General features: G+C 39.8%; 1 long non-coding RNA gene across 1 annotated transcript in view; it reads right to left on the reverse strand.

The window, feature by feature from the left end:
• Positions 1–21,831, reverse strand: part of LOC136147809 (uncharacterized) — a 27,065-nt gene continuing 5,234 nt past the window's right edge. Inside the window, exon 3 of the long non-coding RNA XR_010659399.1 lies at positions 1–588. This is a non-coding gene — a long non-coding RNA (uncharacterized lncRNA). The remainder of the gene's footprint in view (positions 589–21,831) is intronic.

Genomic DNA, 21,831 nt, shown 5'->3' on the forward strand with positions numbered 1-21,831 from the left:
AATTTTTAAATTTTTACTGAGATGTAATTACATGTAACATTGTGTCAGTTTAATGTATGCAATGTGTTGATCTGATATACATATATTGCAATATGATTACCACTGTAGCCTTAACTAACACATCCATCATGATATATAATTACTGTTTCTTTTTGTAGTGAGAACATTTAAGATCTACTCTTTTAGCCACTTTTAACGGTATAATACAGTGTTGTTAACTATATCACGCTGCAGTGATTAGATCCCCAGAACACATCTTCCAACTGCAAGTTTGTACCTTTTGACCATCTTCCCAATTTCTCCCACACCACTCTACTCTCTGTTCCTAGGAGTTTGCTTTTCTAGATTCCACATATAAGTGAGATCATATAATATTTGCATTTATCTGTCTGACTTATCTCAGTGCAATGCTCTCGGGGTCCATCTAGGTTGTCAGAAATAGTAGGATTTCTTTCTTTTCTATAGCTGAATAACATTCCATTGTGTGTATATATAGATATACACCACTTGATATATCCATTCTTCTTTCATCCATCTGTGGATGAACACTTAGGCTGCTTCCATATCTTGGTTATTGTGAATAAAGTGCTGCAATAAACACAGAAATGCAATTATTGATTTGATATTTTATTTTCATTCCCTTTGGATATATACTCAGAAGTGGAATTGCTGGATTATACGGTAGTTCTATTTTTAAGTTTTTGAGAAACTCTATACTGTTTTCCATAGTGCTGAACCATTGCAGTCCCACCAACAGTGCACAGGGTTCTCCCTTAATTTTTTAGTTTGATGTAATCCCACTTGTTGATATTTTAGTTTTGTTGTTTGTGCTTTTTGCGTCATGTCCAAAAAACTATTGTCAAGACTGATGTCGCCTCCAACTAATAAAAAAAAAAAAAAGACTGATGTCAAAGAGTTTTTCCCTCTATGTTTTCTTTTCATTAGCTTTTTTCCTAGAAGCTATATGGTTTCAGGTCTTATGTTTAAGTCTTTAATCCATTTTGATTTAATTTTTGTGAGTGGTATAAGATAGGGGTTCAATTTCATTTACTTCCTGTATGTAGTTACCCAGTTTTCACATCATTATTTATTAAAAAGACTATCCTTTCCCTATTGAGTATTGTTGACTTCTGGTCAAGTGTTAGTTGACCATATATGCAAGGCGTTATTTCTGGGCTCTCTATTTTGTTCCATTGGTCTATGTGTCTACCTTTATGTCAGTATCATACTGTTTTGACTATTGTTTTTTTGTATAGTTTGAAATCAGGAGGTGTGAGACTTCCAGCTGCTTTTCTTTCTCAGGATTGCTTTGGTTATTTGGAGTCTTTTGTGAGTCCTTACAGATTTTCAGATTATTTTTTCTGTTATGTGAAAAATGCCATTGGAATTTTCATATGGATTTCATTGACCCTATAGGTGCTTTGCATAGTCCTTCCTTTTCTATAATAAACAGTCTGTTTATAGCTGGGTAGCTTTCTCATTCTACTTCTTTCTCACAGAAGGGCTGGAGTTCCAAAGGCCTTTTTTTTCCCCATTTCATGTTGGGGCTGTCTTTTTCAGTCCAAGGTGTAATTGCTTCTGCAAGTAAAATTCTCTTGAAAATTTTGTGGGTCTTTATGAAATATTATTGTTTCCTTCATTAGTTAAAATTCACAAAAGGCCTTTGAGGTAGACCCTTCTCTCTCTTCAACTCTCTGTAACGCTGCTAATGGCAACATCCTTGAGAGTCTAGAAGTCCTATCATTTTAACAGGTACGGTTTACAAAGTGTGGCTTTAAGTTCCTTAGACAATTTTTTCATCTGGTTGATGATATTTTTGAGATACCACCTTGGATCTTTCTGAAATCTTTAAAAGAGTGTTTCAAACTCACCCCCTCTGAATTCATTTTTACCCTGTGACTACATTTTCCTGAAAATCTTTTTCCTGGGCTTGTTTCTACTTTCAATCCTCTGCTGGATAAAAATATTCTCTTTTGCCATTTGTATTTCCTCCAAATTCCACTTGAAAACTGTATAGCTGGTTTTTCAGTTTATCTGTTTATATCATTCTGCTCTCATTTTATTAAAGGCAGCTCCAAAGAAGCCAGGTGGCATCTTAAACACTCTGCCTGGAAGTTTTCTTACCTGAAGCATAAAGTTCATTGAGTGCATTTTCTACTTTCCACATCACTGCAGGTGATGGTTTTGCTAAACTTTCTACCACTAGATAAGAGTCTCCTTTCCTTTAGTTCCTTGTAACATTTTCTTTACATTCCTTCAAGCTCTCACTGACATACTTCTCACAGCCCTTCCAGCCCTTATACCTTTCCCAGTGTCAAGGCCACATGTTTTAGGTTTTTATGATAGCAGCTGCTCATTTCCAGGTACCAAAATTCATTTTTGTTACTAGTGTTGTATGGAAAACTATCTCCACACTTAGTGGCTTAAACCAACAGTTTTATTTTAGTCATGATTCTGTGCATTAGAAACTTGAAAAATGCTCTGCTAAGCAGTTCTTGCTTGAGGTTACTCATGCAGTTGCAGTAACATGTCAGCCTGGGCTAGATGTCCAAGATGGCTCACGCAGACAGTTAGCAGTTGATGCTGGCTGTCAGCTGCAAGCTCAGCTGGGCTGTCGATCAGAGTGTCTATGTGTCTATGGCAGTCTCAGGATACTTGGCCTTCTTACATGCTGCCAGTTTCCCCTGGAGCTAAGATCCCAAAAGAACCAGACAAAAGCTTTGTGGCCTTGTCTGACCCAGTTCTGAAAGTTACACAGCATCACTTCTGCTGCATTCTATTGGCTACAAGGAGGTCACTAAGTCATCCCAGATTAGAGGAGAGGAGAGACAGAAACTACCTCTTAAAGAGAGGAGTGGCAAATAATTTACAAATATGTTTTAAAATCTCCAGACAATATATCAAATTCTGCAGAATTGCATGTATACTGTCAGTGGAGCAATACACTAGGGGCATATGGAAAACACTGAAAAGAATGAAAAAATTATTAAAACTATTTTGTTATTATGGAAGATTTTTTACTTATTTTATATTTGGAAGGAAAGATGGAAGGAAGGGAAACTACATATATAACACAGATCTAAGTGATTCCATGTTTCTGCTTTCTAACCTCTGTTACATCAGAGAACTGAATTTACTGACCCAAGTGATAGAGGGATTTGAAGGATACAAGGCAGAAAGACACAGCAATGAGGAATCTGATTTGAAAATCAGCAGAGAAACCATACTCATCCCAAATGGAACTTTACTTCAGTTGGAAGAAGACTGATACACAAGAAACTGGAGAATGTGGTAGATCAAGGTCTTATGTTTGAGAACCCTGTTTGTGATCATCCTACGTGTGTTTGCTAATCTTAAACAGCTGCATAGAATAATGTGTGAGGGAACACGGCAGCTGAAGAACTCGAGAACAGTACTGCTGTGGCTCAAGCTTCCTCTCCTGACACTACTGATATGATGGTCAAGGAATGAACTGGAAAATTTCCAGAGTTCCCCTGGTGAGGAGGAGGCTCTAAGTTCCCCATTGTTGGTTTCTGTTCCCTGTGAAACCCACCAGAAGCCTTCAAGCTCAACTTCCTTCTCAACTCATGAGTGCCATATGCCTTTTGCACATTTGCAACAGGCTGATCATTGAAGATGTTTAACAGCTCTCCAGATCCACATAAGAAAAGGGCTTTGTGTAGTGGTTAAAAGTTCAGGTTTTAGAGTGTTCATTCAGGCACATGGTCTTAGATGCTTTGCAGGTGGTGTGAGCTTAGCTCAGTTACTCTTTCCGGGACTCAGTTTCTCTTCTATAAAATGGGGATGACAATATAACAAACATCCTGATGGTAAGTGGGGTCTGTACCCGGTTGCTTCCATCCTTTGCAGGATGCTTGGACCCTTGGCAAGAGACCTGGTTGAACCTGGTGCTGATTCACCTCGACCAAGCTGTCGGTGTCTTACTGGGGGCCCCAGAGCTAAGTGAGAACCCCCTTTCCTCTCTGTTGTTGAGATATGCTGAGTCACCTGGCCTGAACTCTTAAATGTGGGGACATCTTGGCCTTTCTGTTGGCAGGTGGGGGAAGCTCGTCCTAGCCCCAGAGCAGTCAGAAGGGTGCATGTCAGGGAAACTGACCTGTTTAGGATGCCAGGATAACTCCAGGCTCATCAGAACTATGAGCTTTGGTCTGTAATTTACTTCCTTGCATCACTCTCACACCTGTTAAAAAATGACATCCTGGTCTCTGATCCTTTGTGGGAACCATGTGGAAGAACCTGCCCACATTTGGGATTCAGTGGACACGAGAAAGGGAGCCCTCACTTCAGACTGGCCATAGTGGTGGAATCAGCAACAGAGGGCCACTGGGGGCAGAGGCATCATATGGAGGCATGATGAAGATGCCTGAAGGGCTGAACTCAAGAGTCTGTGTCCCAGAACATGGGAGATGATACCCAGATGACTGAACTAGCAGGAAAATGCTGTGATGAAACAGAGGAGTATTTTCTGCTAAGTAGGCAAGGCTGTGTATGCAGTCCCTTGGGTTACCAGCCCAACACCTTCAGGTGGACCACACCTACATCTATACCCAATGTTGATGGTCACTATACTTAACTGCTACTGCACTGATTAGGACTAATCCCAAAGGATGTAGTTAGCACTGAAGCTTCCAGTCATTTATGGGAGAGAGAAAATCTCATGGCTAATGACATGGAAAAATTCCAAAACCCTTTTATAAAGAAGAGAAAGGATAATTGGGTTGTCCGTGATTTTCCCCCCAGACCATGGATTCCTTCCTGTTGAGACCAAAAGAACCCTCACCACTAATCTTTTTGAATTCTGGATTTTGATACTGGAGGTTTGTTTGTTTGTTAAGAGAACAGAGAGAACTCGATTGTCTGGATGTCCCGCTGCACAACGAATCAACCCTTTGCTGTGGGTGTTGTTTAGTCACTAAGTTGTGTCTGAGTCTTTGCGACCCCATGGACTGTAGCCCACCAGGCTCCTCTGTCCGTGGGATTTCCCAGGCAAGAATACTGGAGTGGGTTGCCATTTCTTTTATCCAGAGGATCTTTCCAATCCAGGGATCGAATCCAGGTCTCCTGCACATCCCCTGAATTGCAGGCAAATTCTTTTAGTGCTGAGTCACTGGGGAAGTACATCAACCCTTTAGTTACTGGGTACTGGGGCAATTCCTGAAATCCCAGAGGAGGAGCTGGGTAGCTGGTAGCAGTGAAACAAACAGAGGGCTTGGGTCAATATGCCTTTACCGAGGAGCATGAAAACACTCCAGTGTTTTAACAACGGGAGTAGCTGAGTACCGATGTACACCTAACTTACACACAGCACAGGTGCTTTTACTGTGATGCCATCTCCTGACCAGGTACAGAGAGAAGATTGAGGCTCTGGGTCCCCCAAGGGTTAGCTAAGAAAAGGATAGGAGTTCAACTCTGCTTCAGTTCAGGTCATCTTCCCTGACAAAGAGATAGACCCACATACTTTCCCTATCCATCACTATTCACATAGCATAGTCAGGGGAGCTATGGAGGGAGGTGAGATCTTGGGTTAGTGCTCCTTCCCCCCACCCGCCCCCCATCCCCTACGCCTGCCCCAGAGTCTCCAGAGTGAGGCAGGTCCACATGATACCCAATTCTCATTTCAGGGTGTTCTCTGCCTTGCCTAAAATGAAAAGGTTGACTTATTTTTAACTTCAGCTCTTCTGCTTCGGGACCGAATGAATGCTGACTGATTCGTAGCTGGCAAAATGGAACTATTTCCATGACCACAAATCCTCATTCAAGGTCCCCACAAACTCAGCCCACACCCTCCTACTCCAAATCGATGAGGCTGACTCAGTTTCCTGGTGACTCACTGCAGTCCCAGCTTTATCAGGCAGCTAACTCCACAGGTTGAGCGCGGCTTGGGGTAGAACCCACGACCTCTGGGAATCAGAGCATCACATATGGCCATTGGTCCTCAGATCCCCTGCATTTTCCTCGTGGCCTGGATCTCCTCACTGGGCTGAATATCTGATTCTAAAATGGGAGTGTGAACAAAAGTGTGAGGTGCAAAGGCAGATGGAAGCACACGACTAAGATCACTATGGAGCCTTGATTCCTAACCCAATTCAAACGCTACTTGAAATCAAACACCTCGGGATATTCAGGCAACCTGATGATCAGCTGCTTATAAAATCTGGATGCTAAACTCCCAATCATGAGGAGTTACTCCGGAAGGAAGCAAAGCCTATTGCTGGTGACATGGAAAGACTCGGAAGCCCTTTTATCAAGGAGAGAAGGGAAAATTAGATTTTCCCAATAAACCCCATAGTCCTTCCTGCTGAGACCGACAGAACTCTCAACACTAATCTTTTTAATTCTGGGTTTTGCTGCTGGAGTTCTTTCAAGAGAGCAGAAGGAATCAGATTTTCTTAAAGGAATATGTTCCTGACCTGAGATCAACCTTTTTACATTCACACTAGTAAATCTCTGTGCACAATTTACAACACTCACTCCTGCAGGCAAAAAAGTTGATAATCTTTCAATAAAAACATCCAATTCCAAGATGATGGAACAAAATACCTTATCTTCTCCTAATTCTTAATTTTAATAAAATCTGTGGGTTCTGGGAATAGGACTTACAAGTAACAGGTAAATGGTTCCTCGAGGGATGAAGCTAAGGAATTTAAGAGGGCATCTCTTTGTAACCAAGTCAGAGAAATATACCTTTAAATAACCCTGAATTCCTGTCCCTAAAGATGAAATTTTTGAATATTTCCAAACAACTGTTAAACTGTGATGGTTAAGTTTTTGTATCAACTTGGCTGGGCCACGGTGCCCAGATATGTGCTCAAACATTCTTCTGAATGGTTTTTGGATGAGATTAACATTTAAACCAGTGGACCTTGAACAGAGCAGATAGCACTTTATACTGTGGATGGGCCTCATCCAATCAGTTGAAGGTATGAATAGAACAGAAGACTCACCTCCCCGAACAAGAGGGAATTCAGCAACAGGTGGCCATCAGACTTGAACTGCAGCATCTTCTCTTCTCTGGTCTCCAGGCTGCAAGCCCATTCTGCAGATTTTGGATTTTCTATCTCCATAACCACATGAACCAATTTCTTAGGATAAATCTCTTTCTTTGTACATATACATCCTATTGGCTTTCCCCTGGACTAATACCAATGTGTTTCCCTCTTTCTCTAATATGATTCCCTGCTCATATTCTCTTCTCAATATTGGCTAAACAGTGGACTCACCAAGGGGAGCTATAAAAAATACAGGTGCCTATGTTTGTAACTGCAGAGCATGATTAATCCATCCAGGCTGTGACTTGGACATCAAGATTTTAAAAGCTTCCCAGATGAGACTGAAGTACAATGAGATGACTGAGAAACACTGTCTTCCAGTTCTTTGGTCAAATAATCTAATGAAGAACTGCACTGAAACTCTACAACTATCCTATTTCTAATCATTTCATTGGATCCCTCTGCTGTGAGTCTCACCCTTATGGACTCCAGACCAGGGTCACAATGTCCCAGGAATGAACTTGTTTCTCACCCACCTGCTTGTGACAGTGCTTGAGGTCACCAAATGTAAACCATGTCATTTGTGTTAACACAAAATTTGATCTTTCAGAAGAAAAACATGTTTTTCATTTTAAAGTTTTACATTAATTCTTTGATACTGGCAAGTGGCTAGTTAATTTGCATCAATTTTACTCATGAGGAAACTGGGGTAAAACAGACAATTTCTTTGTGTAGAATTTTTCCTAAGAGCCAAAACTGTCCAGTGAAGGAATAAATTGGCTTTTGAGAATTTCTTCCCATAATGCCTCTTATGAAGTCATGGAGCCATGTCCTCTGCTATATTTGCACATGAGCAAAATGACACGTGTACAAGGTTATCCATTAAAGTCTGGATTGTGGAAGTAAAAGACCAGAAACAACCCAAGTGTCTACCCCAAGGGACTGGTTAAAAAATTACAGCACGTCCTAAAACGACCTGCTGCACCGTCATGAAAGGAAATGAGGCAGCTCTTCATGCTCTGATATGGAGAGATCTAGTTGTGTGATGGAGGCGGCCTGGACCAATTCACGAGCACAGATAATTAGCTTCCCTTCCTAACTCGCTACTCAGTGACCTCACACAGCTTGAAATTGACCATGGTAGCAGTTACACCACGGGCATCTGTAAATGCTACCAATCAAGGCACTCCCCACCTCACAAAAGCTGGTTGTTAACTATTTACCAGCATACCACTGCAAAGATCTACAGAGCCCACTGTCAAGTGAATAAAGCAAAGTGCAACACAGTATGCGCAGTCTGCTGGCACCTGTGTGAAAACAGAGGAAACTGCATGTTTAAAAGCTTCCTATTTCTCAGTATTTAAATTCTGTTCTATTGCTGTATGACCCAGCAATTTTACTTCTAGGTATATATACAAAAGAAATGAAGACACATGACCATAAGGAAACTTGTACACAAATGACTATAGCAGCGTTATTCATAATAATCAGTAGGTGAAAACAACACAGATGTCATTAACCAGCAGATAAATGAATAAACAAATTGTGGCACATAGATACAGCAGAATGTTATTCAGCCATAAAAAAGAGCGAAGTAGTGATACACACTACAACTTGGATGAACCTTGAAAACTTTATAAGTGAAAGAAGCTAGACAGGAAAGATCATGTATTGTATGATTCCTTTTATAGGAAGTATCCTGAATAGGCAAATTCATAGAGATGGAAAGCAGATTAGTGGTTACTAAGGCGGGAGTCTAGTGGGGGAGAAATGGGTAGTGATAACATAGAGGTTAATTTTATCTTTTGCTTTTTCTGGGGTGCTGAAAAAGTTTTAAAGGGATGTGATGACTGCGCAACATTATAAATACACCAAATGCCACTGAATTGTACACTTTAAAATTGCTATATGTGAATTTTACCTCAAGTTAAAAAAAATACCTCTGGGATTCTATACACATAAACTGTGTTGTATAAACTAGTCATCTCTGGAAAAGAGAACGGGGTACCTGGGCAATAAAGCGTCAGGGTGCCTTTTCGTTGTATGTGCTGGTGGGTTGTTTAGACACTAGTTGTGTCCAGCTCTTTGCAACCCCATGGACTGTAGCCTGCCAATCCCCTCTGTCCATGGGATATCCCAGGCAAGAATACTGGAGTGGGTTGCCATTTCCTGCTCCAGGGGATCCTCTTGAACCAGGGATTCCAGTTTTGCAGGCAATTTCTTTACCACTGAGCCACCAGGGAGGCCTTTCTTGTTGTATGCCTTTTAAAAATAATTTTACTGAAATACAGTTGACTTATTTAATATTATGTTAATTTCTGCTGTATAGCAAAGTGACTCAGTTATACACAAATTTTTTTTCTATTATTTCTTATTATAGTATATTGAATATAGTTCCCTGTACTATACAGTAGCATGTAGTTGTTTATCCATCGTATATATGATAGCTTGCATCTGCTAATCCCAAGCTCCCAGTCCTTCCCTCCCACACCCGCCATCCCCTTGGCAACCACAAGCCTGTTCTCTATGTCTGTGAGTTTGTTTCTGTTCTGTAGATATCTTCATTTGTGTCACATATACCTTTTTTGTACTTTAAAATTTTGAACCATGTGGACAAAAGCGGATACAAAGATCTAAACAGATGAATGTGTTCCCTCTACAAAGTCCAAGATAAATAGGTAGACGGGTAAACGATGAGTTAGTGGCAGACCACAATTAATTTAAAATCTACAAATACAGATTCTAGCTCAGTTCTCCAGATGCTAGCTTTCTAGAGGCTTCCATTGGTTGAGCTAAATTCACCATTAGTGGGAATATCTTTCCAGAGGGCAACTGGCATCTGGATTGACTCTGCTCTGCGGACAGAAGACAAAGCAGAATGTTCGGGAGGCCTGGTGGTAGAGAGGGTGAGGCAGATTGGGGGAATGGCCATAAGTCCTTGGGTTAGGCATGTGACCTCTCTCTACCTGTCGATGTAGCATGAAGACTTGCTCTGCCTTCATTGTTCAACTGTACAAGCTTGATCTTTTACCAATAACTTTCTGAGACCTTCATTTCTTCTGTTTTTACAAATCAGGACTGTATCATTGAAGTGGAGGATGAAGAACAAAGTAAAGAATTAAACTCCTAAGAGCAACCAGAATTATGATTTACCGAGTGCTTACCTTGGGTCTTGTATTTCAAATGTATTGTTTCTGACTCTTAAAACAGCCTTAGAAGCGATATACTTCAACCCTCATTTTAGACAGCACAGAGAGTTTGAGTCACTTGCTCATAATAACACAACCCTAGTAACAGGGCAGAGGTTGGGATCCAGGAGTGCCTGACTTTCTACTCTGTCATATTTCATCACAGAACCCAACTTACAAATTTCCAAAGTCAAAGCTATTGCTCCAGTTGAACAATCACGGAATTTAGATGAAAGTTGAAAGAGACTCCCAAAGAGTATCAAGTCTAACCTTTCTCTGACAGGGAACCTTCACTTCAATATCCCTGATTTTTTTATGGGGAGCTCACTACCTCATGCAACAGTCCATTTCATTTTTAGACAATTCTAATTACTAAGAAGACTCATAATGTCCTATTTGCCAGTCAGATTCACCTGCTATTTTCATTACAACTTCATTCATCCCAATGAGGCCATCATTAAGACATTTTCAGCTGAAATCCTGAATTCATTACCTCCTGTACTTGCAATAGGTCCCTAACACCATTGCCAAATAAAGTCTCTCTAGAACATCAATGATGCAGACAAAGTCATGAAAGGGATGCTGATTGCTGCTTCAAATGAGTCTGGGATAGGTGATTATCTCTTCCTGAGAAAAGGTTTTTCTGGATGGGATGTATTGTCATTCGGGACAGAGGTATAGCATACATTGCAAAAGTTTAAAAATAATCAGAGTTGTGTGCATGCAACACAATTCCTCAGTTAATTAAAACACTGCAAAAAGCAATGAAAGCTGATTTTTGTGCTTCTCCTTCTTCCTGATTTTCAGCTTCTCTGGCAGTTTTCTGTTGCGTTGAAGGACAGTCTGCTCTAAACAGTCAACAATGAGCTAATGTCGCTAGCATTCTGCACCTTGACCTTATTGTAAGATCCAACTGCTCATAACGGAGATTAAAAATGTGTAAGAATTAAGAAGGGGGCAGCCAAGGTCTTCTTGAGTGTGGGAGCCATGCTCATATGATTCTCTGCAGGGGAAACAAAATATGTTTATGTGATTGTGCAAACTGCAGGAAAGTAAAAGCTACCAGGGTCAAAAGAGCAATGTGGCTCCTCTGGGATTTTAGGTGGCAAATCGGATTGAGAACTGTAACTTTAATGAAGACAACAAAAATCACATAATTAACACACACTGTTAACACCTCATTAGTCTCCTGGGGCTTAAGTTATGCTAAAAACAATCAACACGTTTTGCTTAAATAGGGTGCTCTCACAGGTGGTCTTGAAGGCGGCCTTGGCCATAGCAGAATGAGGCCATTGCTCTGCAGTTTCTTCAGATGTTTTAAAGCAGGACTTATCGTCATCCCGAGGAAAGGATTATTAAAGACATATGTGGAATCACAGAGTGGAAATGAGTGTATTATTAAAAGCCTCTCTGACTCTGAGCCTGACTCCAAAATCTTATATAACCCTATTTCACAACTCAGGAGCCCTAAGTCAGGATTGTCTCCTAAATGAATCTGCCGGGAGGCATTGGTACTGGCTACAAGTCAAGCTGTAAAATTGATCAGTTTTGTTCAGTATGCCGCCTTATCCTAATGACAGTCTGAGCATTAAAACTCCTAAACATTAGACATTTACCTCCACCTAATCTAGTTTGGCCCATGACTGCTTTGACCAATGGAATTTGGAGGAAAGATGTTGCAGGAATCTGAGCCCAGGCATTAAGAAAGCCTGAACCTTTTGCCATGCCCTGAGCTCTCAAGTGGGAGAAGGCAATGGCACCCCACTCCAGTCCTCTTGCCTGGAAAATCCCATGGATGGAGGAGCCTGGTAGGCTGCGGTCCATGGGGTCGCTAATAGTCGGACACGACTGAGCGACTTCACTTTCACTTTTCACTTTCACACATTGGAGAAGGAAATGGCAACCCACTCCAGTGTTCTTGCCTGGAGAGTCCCAGGGCGGGGGAACCTGGTGGGCTGCCATCTCTGGGGTCGCACAGAGTCGGACACGACTGAAGTGACTTCGCAGCAGCAGCAGCAGAGCTCTCAAGTATAATGTCTGAGTTGTTGTTTCGTCACTAAGTTGTGTGACTCTTTGTGACCCCTTGGCCTGCAGCCTGTGAGGCTCCTCTGTCCATGGGATTTTCCAGGCAAGAATACTGGAGTAGGTTGCCATTTCCTTCTCCAGGGAATCTTCGCAACGTAGGGTTCGAACCTGAGTCTCCTGCATTGGCAGACAGACTTTTTTCCACTGAGTCACCTGGGAAGCCTGAGCACCCTTATCTTAAAACAAGGCCACACAGACAGGACTTGGAGGATGAGTCATCACATGAAGGATGGTCACACGGAGGAAGACCTGAGACTCAGATATCCAGCCCAGCGGTAACCCAGTTGCCCACTGGCAGAAAGTGCAAGAAAGAACCCAACAGAGACCAGTAAAGGAACGGCCAGCAGCCAATCCCCAGCCAACCCATTATCTAGACCACCCATGAAACATGATAAAATGGTTGTTGGGGTGCAAGCTGCAGGACAATAAATAACCCAAAGACCTCCTCTCTGCCCTCCCCCTTTTAAAATCTGAAAGTACAGTTATTTTATGTGGTGGGAATGTTAAGGACTCCGAGCCCAGGAGGCAGCATTCTAGTAGCTCTGAGAAAACTGCTCCCTCTGCCCCCTTTTTAAGGTTCTTTTTTCTATCTTGGGCACTTCCCATCTCGTGGGATCTTGGCTACCCGACCAGGGATTGAACCTGAGCCCTCGGCAGTGAAAGGATGGAGTCTTAACCACTGAACTACCGGGTAATTCCCACTCTGCCCCTCCCATGATGATGCCCCTATTCACCATCTCTCTGGGCATTTCCAAAATATCTTCTAACACATTTGGGAAAATCACCTACGTGTGTTCACATGTGCTCATGGAAGCAGGTCTCCCTCCGTTTCTTGGCAAAATAATATTCACTGGAATTTTTGGAGATGAGACAGCAGATTTCTTTGTCTTACCTAAGAGAGAAATACTAAGTTGTTCCTTAACTTTTCTTACTCCTGTTTTCTCTCTGGGTAAAAATAGGAACACCACAACCCCCATGGGGTTAAACAGCAAAACCCTGAGCTTAAGGGGTGGTGGTGCTGACTGGGGAGAAGGGTGAGAGCCATTGCTTAATTTTGCTGCCCTGGACTTTTCCCTAAGTTTAAGAGCCAGCAATATGTCTCCAAGGGGATTTTTCAAGTAATCCTCAACTTGAAAGCTCTTCTCTTCCTGTTAAAAGTCAGGGCAGACAACAAAACTGCTCCTACCCACTAGAGAAGATTGGAGCTTGCTCCAGAGACAGGCAGGGAGGCAGGAAGTAGCCACACAGGTCTGATAGACAGCAAAACAAGGAATTTTGTGAGCATATTGAAAGAATATTTACACAGACCTGTGCAGTAGCCTCATCACTAGTAAAGGTAAAGTTTTAGAATTATTGTTGACAAGACTCTGTACTTTAGAAAGCTTATATTGAATAAGTAAATGGACGGATGATGGAAGGATGGAGAGACAATGGATAGATAGATAGATGGATCATTGGCAGCTCTGCTCAAGGCAAACAAGCATTTAACATTATGAGACCCAGAGAAGGTCTGTGAATGGTGCAGAAACAAGGATGATAAGGAAGATCTGGGTGCAATATTTCTTTTAGCTGCATCTGGATAAGGTTTACATCATTCACTTTAGATAAGAAATATACAAGACTTTGTGGTTATTTCTAGCCTGGGTCCTCTTTATTCATGCTTAAGTTAATCGTAAGTAGTTAATGCCACGGGATGAGTTTGGTTCTTCTCATCTAATCTTCTTGCTGTCTTTGTAAAATCCCGAATTAAAGAACTTCTTTAGTTCCTTAAAGAACTAAAGATAAATATCTGAACTAGTGTTGCAGTCATTGCAAGCTGCCTACCTAATAAACATACTCTTCCTTCTTAATAAGGCAAATTCAATTTTGCTAGGGTAGCAGTATTTTAGGCTAAACACACTTGCTCTGCCAGAGTCCCATGAATCTAGAGATGCCCTGTGATACATTTCTCACCATGAGACATACATTGAAGGCATCAGGAAAACAGGGTGCTGCCACCACCCCCTCCTTCTGAATGAGATGGACATCTGGAGGTTTAAAAGCCAACTTGCAGGATGGAGGCAACAAGTGTGAGGTCAGAAGTCTACACACGGCTGATGACGGAAAAGAAAGATGTGAAATTCCTGAGCCCCTAACCACAGTGAACGTTTTGTTCCATGAGGCAAACATCCAAGTATTTAAGTAACCTTCTATCATATTTGTAGCCAAAAGCACTCCTGGCAGTTACTTCTGGGTTCATTCAATTGAAAACTGCAGCCTAGGTTCTAGTGCCCAGGTAGGTAAGGGGAAAAGCATTCTTAACTGAGCATTGCCTGAATAAAGGTGAATTCCTTACTGGGGATGGTACATCATATGAGTATAGTCTACACATAAAGAAACCCCTGACTTGTACTAACATAAATAATAAATCACAGAGTGGGAAGTCCAGAGACAGAAAAGACGCAGGTGCAGAACCATCACAGCTCAGGGATCTAAATTATTCCATCCCTTTGCTTGACCATCCTTGGGGAACTCCATGTGCTGGCTGAAGTAGATTAATAAGGAACTTTTCTTGGTGATCTGAATCCTCTTGGGTTGAGTTGGATACTTGAACAAAATGTATGCCTACCAGCAAGGAAGAGCAGGGGTTGATAGTCGTGTCCATGACACAGAGGCCATAGAAGTTCTCTGTAAAATGTGGAAAGCCCCAAAGGGTAAATGACGGCAATTTCACCAGCCTAGAGCCAGCATTGATCTGAACGCGTTCTGCTGCCACTTGAAAAACAGAGGACTTGTTTTCTTGTCCATTCAGCTAATATTTATGGCCTCCAACTGAATGGTCTGATTCATTCATCCCATTTGACTGGTCTCATAACAGGAAGTAAAGTATCCCAAGGGACCAAATAGCCCTCTTATAAAATTGGAATATTTGAAAAAACAAACCCTTCCTTCTCTTCCTCCAAACTAAGCCACCTTCACTGGTGGTGCCTAATAAACCCAAACTCTGTTTACATGGAAAGAAAGAGATTCCCAAGTCTATTTAATAACAGGACAAAGTCACGGATGCTTATTAGAAATAGTCTTTTTTTTCCTTAGGAATTTTAAGAAGTGGCACCTCACTGGGAATAGATGTGAAAACTGAGTGAAGGGCCCTGTGATGTGCAGACAGCTTCCCAGAAGTTCATTTCTCCCCAGAACACTAATCTTCTTGTGGGTATTCTACCGCAATACTCAGCATGGCATCTGTTGTGGAGAACAATTCCTAGTGCTGGGAGCCACTTGTGAGATACACAGAATACTGACGGAACAGAGAGGCAGCCATGCTTTCCTCTGGGGATCAGGTCTTTCTCTCTCTTCCTTTGTGGGTTGGTCGTGCTGACCTGGCTCCTGGCTCTTTGGGCCCATCACAGGAGTGTATTCCATTCTTATCCACACTGCAGCTGGTTCATGTGTGGGACCCAAACAAGCCCCCTAGACTTAACCTGGGACTCCTGTTGGAATTATTAGGGGTTGAGGGTTACTGGAATATAAGACACCAGATTTTTCAGTTCTGTGAACTCACAAACTCCTGTTTGCTGAAGTTGGCTTGAAGGAGACATAGCTAATATAGAGACAGGTACCAGTATCTTGACTCCTAAAAAGGAGGATCAGTTACCTATGGTGAGATAAAGACATTTATTTTATATTTACAAGTCTTCCCATCCCCATTCTGACAACTCTGTGCATTCCCTAGCTCAATTTATAAAAATGAGCAATTCTCAAAAAAAAAAAAAAAAAAAAAAAAAACCAAACCAAAAAAACCCATCAATAAGAAGTAATAGAATGACAGAGTGTGGTGGTTACTATGTGTCAAGCACTTTGCTGGTAATTTTTATACACATATCTCATTTCATCCTTGCACAATTACTGCCCTGTTTTCACTCATGAGGACCCTGAGCTGGGAGTGGATAAAGGCTGTAAAGCGGTGCCCAGTTTAGCTAACCCAAGCCAGGCGCAGCACTCACTTCTCCTGAGGTCTCCATCAGAGACTTGGCAGAAGGCTTCAAAACTGATTAGCTCCTCAATAAGACAACCATTCAGCAATGGATAGAAAAGCCTCCTCTTTCTTATCTAGAGCGGTTACTCATTACAGGCCCGATCTCAGACTGTGAGACTGAACTTTAAGGACCAACAACATAAAATCCAAAATTCCATTTAGATGACTTTTTCTGGAAAGAATTTGAACTTGAGGTTATTTTCACACCAGTGAGGTTCAGTCCAACAGCTGCCAACCTGATTATTCTGCTAATGTTTACACATGTCTTTGCTTTTCAAATTTATTGAAGTACAATTTACAAGCAATAAAATGTATGATCTTTGACAAACCCTCATTTAAGCATCTCATATTCCATATAGAACATCTCCATTGCCCCACTTTCATCACCCCAGAAAGATTTCTCATGTCTCTTTGCAGCTAATTCTGATACACATCCATATCCAGTGCCCCTTAACCCCCATCCTAGGAAGCCCTTGTTCTAATTCCTATGACAATGAACCTGTTCTAGAACTTCATTTGAATAGAATCACACAATGTGTACTATTTTGTGTCTGGCTTCTTTCACTCAGGGTTACATTGTTGACATCACTCTACATTGCTGTATGTACTAGCAGTTTATTCCTTCTTATTTCTGAATAGTGTCCAATTATGGAAATATAACACAGATGATCTATTGACATGATGATGGACATTTGTGATGTTCCCAATGGAACAATTATGTATAAAGCTCTTATGCATATTCTTGCATAAGTCTTTGTGTGGATATACATTCTCATTTGTCTTGAGTAAATATCTAGGAATGAAATGGTCGGATCACATGTTATTTGCTGTTGTTCAGTTGCTAAGTTGTTTCCGACGCTGTGACCCCATAGACTGCAGCGCGCCAGCCTTCCCGGACCTTCACTATCTCCTGGAGTTTGCTCAAACTCATGTCCATTGACTTGGTGATGCCATCTAACTGTCTCATCCTCTGCCACCCCATGTTAAGTGTATGCTTAACCTTGGAGAAACTTCTGAAAACTTTTCCAAAGTGGTTCACCATTTTACACTCTCACCAATAATGTAGGAGTTCTAGCTATTCCACATTCTCACCAACATTTACATCATCAATCTTTTTCTTTTTAGCAAGCGCATTGATGTACAGTGATATTCAGTTGTGGTTTTGTTTAGCATTTTCCTGATGACCAATGAAGAAGCTTATTGGTCATTTTTACTGAAGCATTGATTAAATTATTTGATCCCATTTTTAAAATTGGGTTATCTTTCTTATTATTTCATTGTAGACATTGTCTATACATTCTGGATACAAGTCCTTTGACAGACAGGTGTATTAGTAATATATCCTGGCCTGTGGTTTCCCTTTTCAGTTTTATAAAGGTGACTTTTGAAGAACAAAAAATTTTTTAATTGAGATGAAATGCAATTTGTCTATTTTCTTTTATAATTTATGCTTTTTTGTTCTACTAAGCAAACTCTACCTACTTGAAGGTCATAAAGATTTATCTCCTACACTTGATTGATAGAGCTTTCTAATGGGTCTTGAAGTCAGGTAGTATCAGTCCTCTAACTTTTTTCCTGCCAAATTATTTTATCTATTCTAGATCCTTTGCCTTTTTACATACATCGTAGAATCATCTCTTCAATTTCTACAAAAGTCTGCTGGGCTTATGACTAGAACTGCATTGAATCTGAGATAACTGACATCTTAACAATACTTATTTTATAATCCATGAATATGAAATAACTGTATTTAGACCGTGTATTTTTGTACATTTTGTACATTTTAAGGGTTCAAGTACTAAAATCTTTTTCTAAATTTATTACTGAATATTTTATTCTCTTTGATGTTCTTGTAAATAGTATTTATTTCATTCTCAGGTGTTTTTTGCCAGTATACAAAAATCCAGTTGATTTTTATTTACTGACTTTGTATTATGTGACCTTGCTAAATGCTTTTAATTAATTTTTATTGGAGTATAATTGCTTTCAACGTTGTGTTGGTTTCTGTTATACAGCAAAGCTAATCAGCTCTACACATATCCCCTCTTTTGTGGATTTCCTTCCCATTTGGTTACCACAGAGCATTGAGTAGAGTTCCCTGTTGCCTGTGTGTTAATATGCAGTATCTGTTTTTCTCTTTCTGACTTACTTCACTCTGTATGACAGTCTCTAGGTCCATTCATGCTGGATTTTGTCAAGAACTTTCATGCATCTATCAAGATAATCATGTGGTTTTCATTCTTTAATTATTTGTTAATATTGTGTATCACATTGGTTGATTTGTCTATATTGAAGAATCCTTGCATTCCTGGGATAAATCCCACTTGATCATGACATATGATCCTTTTAACCTTGTTAAAGTCTTTTACTATTTATAGTAGTTTTTAAAATAGTCCTTGGAATTTTCTCTGTAGACAACCGCAATGTTTGTATAATGTTTACTTTCTTCCTCCTCAATATCCATCCTTTTTTTTTTCTTCACTTACTGCACTGGCAAGGACTTCCAGTACAGTAGGGAGGAAGAACAGTTCCAATCTTAGGTGGAAAGCAGTCAAAATTTCTCCATTACCCATGCTGTCATCTGTAGACTTTTCATAGCTGTCTTTGATGAAATCAAGGCGGTTCCCCTCTATTTCCCTCTAATCAAGGAATTCTTATCATGAATGGGGGTTGGTTTTGTCAAATACTTTTTCTTCTCTTATTGACATAATCATGTGATTTTTCTCCTTTATTCTGTTAATGTGGTGAATTGCGCAGGCAAATTTTCAAGTGTTAAAACCAATCTTGTATTTCTGAGATAAATTCTACTTGGTCATGATATACTTTCTGTATTATATATTTTCTGGATTTGTTTTGCTAATATTTTGTTGAGGAATTTTTTTCTGTGTTAATGAAAGACATTAGTCTGTCAGGATTTTGGTTTCAGGTTTATGCTAGTGTTGTAAATAAACTGAGAAGAATTTTCTCCTCTATTTTCTGAAAGTTTGTATAAGTATGGTATTACTTCTTTTTTAAATATTTGATAACTGTTTGGTAGAATTCACTGATGAACCCATGTGGGCCTATGCTTTTCTCTGAGGAAAAGATTTTTGAGCTGCAAAAAAAAAAAAATAATTTTTTTTTTTTAGTTCTACCACTTTATTGCTACCAACCCATTTCCCTCCACCCTCGTGCACACATGCTCAGTCATGTAATCCCATGGACTTCAGCCCGCCAGACTCCTCTGTCCATGAACTTTTCCAGGCAAGAATACTGGAGTGGGTTGCCATTTCCTTCTCCAAAAAAAAATAATAATTTTTTAATGTACAGGGCCATTTAAACTATTTTTCTTGTATCAATTTTGGAAAGTTGAATTTTTCAAGAATTTTTCAATTTATCTCAATTATTGAATTTATAAACAAATTTACTCAGAATATTTAATTATCTTTTTGATAGCTATAGGATATGGCGTGATATGCCCTCTTCTATTTCTTATATTGGTAATTTGGATTACTCTCTCTTTTTTAATTAGTTTTACTAGAACGCTATCAATTTTATTAATCTTGCCAAAGTAACTTCTTTTGGCTTTTTAAACTTTCTGTAAAGTTTATCTGTTCTCAATTTTATTGATTTATGTTTTTTATTATTTCTTTCCTTCTGCTTACATTGTTGTGATTTTCCTAGCTTCTTAACACTTAAACCTCTCTATTTTTCTAACATAGACATTTAAAGTTATATATTTTCCTCTAATAACTGCTTTGGCTACATTCCACAAATTTGATATGTTGTTTTCATTATGATTCACTTAGAAATATGTTCTAATTTCCCTTATGGTTTCTTCTTTGACTCATGGATTATTTAGTGTGCCTTATTTAATTTTCATATATTTGGGAATTTTCTAGATATCTATCTCATTGTTATTGATATCTATTTTTCTTTCATTGCAATCGGATAACATATTAACATAATTTATAAAGCTTTAACTTTTTTAAATATAATGAAACTAGGATAGACTAGGATATAGTCTACCTTGGTGAATGTTTCATGTAAAATTGAAAAGAACAGTTATTCTGCAATTGTTGGGAAAATAATTTTAGTCATGTTGGTTGATAGTGTTATTCAGATAATCTATATGCCAAGTGATTTTTGTCTATTTCTTCTATCAACTAAAAAGAGAATATGTTAAAGAATGTCTGATTATGATTATGTACTAATTTATTTCTCTCGTTAGCCAAGTTTTGGTCAGTGTATTCTAATGTTTGTTATTGGGCTAAACATTTAGGGATCCTGATAAATGTGCTTTCATCATCATGAAATGCCCAACTGCAATCATCTACACCAATCATCTTTGTCTGGACATCTACTTTGTCTGATATTAATATAATCATGCTTGTCTTAGGCTGTTTGCATGGTAAATCTTTTTTCATCCTTTTACTGTCAATTTATCTGTGTATTTGATATGTATCCTTTACAGGCAGCAAATAACACTATTGAACCATCATTTGACAAATGAGAACTATCACGTAGAAATGTGAATCTCTGGTCTCTCTTGAAAATAGAAGGTCTGGCAATAATAGGCAGCATTCCCATTTGGCAACATCTGGTTGTGCAGCTGCTGCCCCAAATATATTCAGAATTTCTCTCTGATCTCCACTCTTCTCTATTGTTTCCCAGGCACTGGGGCTGAGTTGCCATTTTTCAATGGACTGTTGCTGTTTTTCTCACAGAAAAGAAATTTTTCTTTGGGTAAATATCTCCACTAGAATATGAAGACACAATATATATAGAAAGGTTATGTGTTTAATGACAAAAAGGAGACAACACGTAGCTGGCCCACTTTAGTCATGATGGGACCTGTCTGGCTCCCATCGGTGTCTGAGTTTTCAGTTCCTGTTCTAATAAACACTCAAGTTCTGTCTGAATTGATAGAACTTTGAACGTTAGAATGCAAAAAAGAGAGGATGGTTTCATCCTAAGCATAGGCATTTACTTTTACAAACGCCTGTTTGCTCCTTGTAATGTATTTTAAAAGCAATTTCAAGTCTACATTAGTGTGTATGTAATAAATATATGTTCCCAAATGAGAAGATAACTTCATTCTGACCAATAATGCCCAATCAGGAAAATGCTCTGATGATCAAAACACATTTCCATAAGTCAAATAAAGTAGTTGAACCAACAGTTAGATCCCAACTCTTCTGCCTTGGATTTTAAGGGAAATTAATCCAGTGGCTCCAAAATCACTGCAGATGATGACTGCAGCCATGAAATTAAAAGACGCTTACTCCTTGGAAGGAAAGTTATGACCAACCTAGATAGCATATTAAGAAGCAGAGACATTACTTTGCCAACAAAGGTCCATCTAGTCAAGGCTATGGTTTTTCCAGTGATCATGTATGGATGTGAGAGTTGGACTATAAAGAAAGCTGAGCGCCACAGAATTGATGCTTTTGAACTGTGGCATTGGAGAAGACTCTTGAGAGTCCCTTGGACTGCAAGGAGATCCAACCAGTCTATCCTGAAGGAGATCAGTCCTGAGTGTTTGTTGGAAGGA

The sequence above is a fragment of the Muntiacus reevesi genome, chromosome 16 (assembly GCF_963930625.1).
Source record: "Muntiacus reevesi chromosome 16, mMunRee1.1, whole genome shotgun sequence".
Lineage (NCBI taxonomy): Eukaryota > Metazoa > Chordata > Mammalia > Artiodactyla > Cervidae > Muntiacus > Muntiacus reevesi.